Source organism: Symsagittifera roscoffensis, chromosome 5 (genome assembly GCF_963678635.1).
Source record: "Symsagittifera roscoffensis chromosome 5, txSymRosc1.1, whole genome shotgun sequence".
In the NCBI taxonomy this organism is placed as follows: domain Eukaryota; kingdom Metazoa; phylum Xenacoelomorpha; order Acoela; family Convolutidae; genus Symsagittifera; species Symsagittifera roscoffensis.
In genome coordinates, this window is record NC_087066.1 from 12,077,814 (window position 1) to 12,082,762 (window position 4,949).

Sequence of the window (4,949 nt, forward strand, 5' to 3'; positions counted from 1 at the left end):
TAGTAAACTTTTCTCGGCTGCGAAGTTTTTTCCTGTATTGCCTATTTTGATAGTAACTTTTATCTCCTGATCACTTATGTATTCTTGAAGTTTTTTATTTCCACAAGATCGTCTGTTAATTTGAACCATTGGTTTAAAAAGCTCATATACCTGCAGCCTAACTGATTTCCTGTTTTAGTTGTTGTATACAATGCGCAACCATCAGCAAACAGTCTAACTTTATAATGCCTACAGATGTTTGGCAATCATTTATCTAGAGCAAAAACAACAACGGACTCAGGACTGAACCTTGTAGTACACCATAGTAGATTGTTTTAGTGTCTGCTAATGAAATGATATAACTAACATACTGTTTACGATACGCAAGGTATGACCTCAAAAGTTAACAATTTGACCTATAGTACGCATTTTTCAGTAAGATTTTGTGATTTTGTGAATAACTGTGTCGAACGCATTTGTAAGATCTATTAACGTACATATGGAGCCAACATTATCTTCTAAGTTCTCCAATATCTGTTCAGAGAATTAGATAGCATCAACAGTGTTTTCTAAATCCATACTGACATGCTGTTATTACATCATATTTGTTCAAAAAAAATTTCAGGCTAATATTAATCAATTTTTGGAAAACTTTCCCCATAATTGGCAGAAAAGAATATTTTGATTACAGAGTAGATTACAGTGTTATTTTGATTTTTTGTCGAAACACTTACTATCTAACCTTGATCACAATTTCCAATACAGAGGCGAAGTTGAGCTTTGCACTACTAGCGATACAAAGCAAAAAAGCCGCAATATCAGAAAAAAAAATCAAAAATGTGGAAAAAACTAGATCTATCAAAAAAGTAAAGCTAATCTTCGAATGAAAGAAAAACAAGCAAAATCAAGGGAAGGTGAAGTAAGCAGCGGAAGAAAAGTTACCAAAAAGTAATAAAGCCTAAAACTGCTTAAGCGGAAACTGTTTAGGCCAAAAAAAAATAAGCAAGACTTAAGTAAATAAGTCTCCTTCATCCTCAAAACAGACATGCACGCACAAAATTTTTTTATTATTTTTTATGCGATCCAAAATTTTATGGTCCCTGAAACGAATCAAAATTAGTTCACTAAGCCTATTAAAAAAAGGCCGAAATCATTTGGGCAGAATAAAGTTTTTCTGCGAAAAAAGAAAACACAAGGTCAAAGTAAGTAAAATTCCAAGTATCAGATATAAAAAAAATAAACAACAATTCTACAATATGACAACTATGCCGACAAAACATAAGCAGGCAAACAATGCGCCGACAGTTTTTTCTTGTAAAACGAAATTCTTGTCGGTTTAAAAAAAATGTTCCTGTCAGATTCAAACCCAGGACTTTTGCAGCCCGAAGCGTACTCATTACCTCCAGACCAAAGGTGCCGGATACACAAAGAAATTAGAATTAACTAGAACTGAACCTGAATTTACCATTTCTAATTTTGACCATGCTGTGCCTTAAGTTATTTACGGGAAAAAAGTCTGGTGCCCGAATTCAATACCCTTGCTACCGCAAGGGTGAATACTGATGAAACCAAAATTGTTTTGATTTTAAATTAAAATCTTCAAAGATTTTATATTTGGGAAAAGTGTCGGCCTATTTAAGAACATAATTTTTTGACCGTCAAAAGTTTTTAAAGACAATTTTGAATACACCCAGACTTCCCCCCACACCCCCGCCATCGCGCGAGAATGTTGTAGATCCATTTCTGATCTAGAATGTAGGTTTATTCTTTCCGATTGACAATCTTTGATAGGATAAACTGTTTTTGTAGATCCTCAGCACTTTCACAGAAACGAAAATAAATCTCAAACTAACCTTGAAGTTGAGACAGATAAAACAAATCTACCTCTGTTACAAAAATGACGCATAGTCTCTGCCGAGCCGCAAGAAATAATGCAACAAGTTTTGGTCATACAGTCGAGTAGATTCCGACTGGTGCGCACAGCGCGATACATACTCCTGGTCGACGTCGTAATAAGAGACGCTCATTTGATGTCCGCGAATGCACAACCCCCTGGAAGAAGTTATTAACTTGGGGGATTTTAAAAATCATTTTACTTTCGGCCGAAAATACTTATTAAACTACTTATATTTTGGGATTGATATCTACCAATTGGACAATTGACATCCATCACCTCTATACATGACCTTGTTTTATTGCATTGAATTCTGTAAAACTGGGAAAACAAATTACTACATGAATCATAAATGATATGCGTTTAAGAAAAAGATAAAACTAAAGTCACTAACATCATGGTTAATCAAACAAAGTGACCAAATAGTTGAAAACAAAATTTATCAAGAAAAAGTTTTAATTGCAAATCAGACTAAAAGCACTAAAACCCCTCCACTCTTTTCAATATTGCTCCCAACTATTTGAGCACGGAAGCACGCCCCTTGCTTTACCCCTCGACCCAATCGTAATCTTCACAAATCCGTTAAATGGACACTCATTTGGAAGCTGTTTAGGATTTAACAAACAACTGGTTTAATTTTGAACTAAACGTAACTTAAGTTTGACCTAAGGACCTCAACTTTTCTCACTAATCTTTTTTTTTGTTATTCCCATTCTATAATTGTTCTTTTTGTTTCGCCGCTTTCGAGCTTAGGTCTAGCTACCGCAACAACAACAAAAACCCAAACAAACCACGTCATAGTTACTACTAGAGACGACAAATGCAACCTCTACGATAAGTAACAGCAACGAGCAGTAGCGGATTTAGGGGAGGGGGGGGGGGCGGACGCCGCCCCCTCAGGGATTCCACCCCTGCCGACCCAGAAGAGTCCCCCCTTTGTACTATTTTCAAATATTCATTTTTGGTTACGGACCCTAAAATTTTCTAGAGGCGCCTTTGGCGCCAATATACAATAATTTTGAGGGTCGAGCGCGCACCAAAAAACGCATTGTGTCTAAAAAAGTGCCTAAAAACACATTTTTTCGGCCTGTTTTTTCAAAAATTTGCCTGCAGCGCAGAAATATTGGTCAAATTAGGTCTTTATAGTGATTTGGGAGAGCTCAAAAAATCAACTTGGTCGACCTAAAAAAAAGGTCCACAAAATTTTTAGAATTTTATTGAAAATCCGCCCTACCTCGAGAAATTCCTAGATTGCCTGGCAACGAGCTAGCCATGCCCATCAAAACAATACTCCTCATAAAAAAATTGTTGAATAGGGCACCAGCATGCTTTTTCATGACTTTTTGATGAATTTGTATCAATTTTGTTCCCACTTTAATTCTTTTAAAAGTTTTTCAGAAAATTTTAAAAATGACATTGTAATCTAAAAAATGATAATGTCAAATTTTGATATGAAAAAACTTGGAGAGCCAAATATTTTCGTATGTTTTCATGAATGACACCCAAGGGACCAAAATCGTTAACAATTTAAAATTCTTATACTAATGACCCGAAACGCGTAATTTCACAAATGCTCTTTGCTAAAAATCTTAGTTGAATCTCTACTAAAATAAATTATCTTTATGAATTCTCTACTTGATTTAACTTATAATATCAAACTTGGTAGGATAATTATCATGAAAATTTTGAGAAAATATTCATCCAACCTTTAACTTCGATTGAACCCAAAAACCGACGTTCGGCAGGTTAGTTCTCGAGAAAAATCAAAAAATTTCAAAAAAAAGTTACTAAGTCAAAATGTTGACTTTTCCGAAGTCCATAATTTTTGTGTAAAAAAATGTGCGTAGTCGCGTATGCAAAGGAGCTTCCCGCAACCTGTTCTTTTGCTTGAATTCAAAAAGTTTAGGAAAAAAAACGCTAAATAATCAGTAAACTCAAAAATTTTGGAAAAAAACGCTCAAATAATCAAAACATTGACTTTTTCGAGCAAATAACTTGTTTCGAAAAAACCGTGAGTCGACGCTTATACAGGGGAGCTTTGCACTACCCTTTTTTCCATTGCACCTACAACTTCAGGTTTGAGAGGCTAGTTTTTGAGAAAAACCGTAAGATTCAAAAAACAGTCAAACAAAAAAAAATAAAAATCCAAAGTAAATTTATTTGTGAAAAAATTTGAGCGTAGCAGCCTATGAAGGAGAGCTTTTAAAATTTGATTTATTCATTGAAACAAAAATCTCAGATTTGGTAGTTTAATTTTTGAGAAAACAATAAAATCACAAATATTTTGGTCTCTTCAATTTTTTTTTTAATTATAGGCCAAAATTTTCTGTGTTATTAAAAAAACAAGAATGTTGAATTTGTAACAAGACTGTTTTTTATCAGGGTGGAGCCCTGAAATTCCTTCTGTTCCTTAAGGTATCTGATACATGTTCAAAAGTAATACGTCCATGAAAGTTAAAAATTTTAAACGTTAAAGATTTTTTTTCTGCAAACATCCCATCAACACAATTTCAAGCACAGGGTGATTCAATTTTTTAGTTAATTTGGACCATATATTTGACCAATTTGGACCGCTTATTTGTCTAAACTTGATTTCGAACAATTTTATTTGTCTAAACTTGACTTGGAACAATTTGTCTAAACTTGACTTGGAACTAATTTGCCTCTTCCCTATATAATTACCCTATAACGGATCTGTAGAAATACCAAAGTTAATTTTTAACTAGCGATATTAACATCCTTCAGAAGGTTTCAAATTATCTGCCCTAACTTAAAAAACGATTTTATATTTATCAAAAATTTACATTATAATTTTCAAAAGACTCGCCTAACATTAGCAGTTTTGTTTTCGCATTGTATATTTTTTGCTCAACATAGCCGTCCTGTTCACAATTTATAGCTCTTCAACATTTTATCTACCAGAAACTATTCGGGACTACATAAGGGGCAGTCGTAACATTCAGGGCTTTGCCCTGATATACGAGCCGTCTTGTTCACCTTTGTTTTTTGAATTACAATGATTTCTACAGCCGTTGAACACTTGCAACGGTCTACTTTATTCTCATTTTGGTGAAAC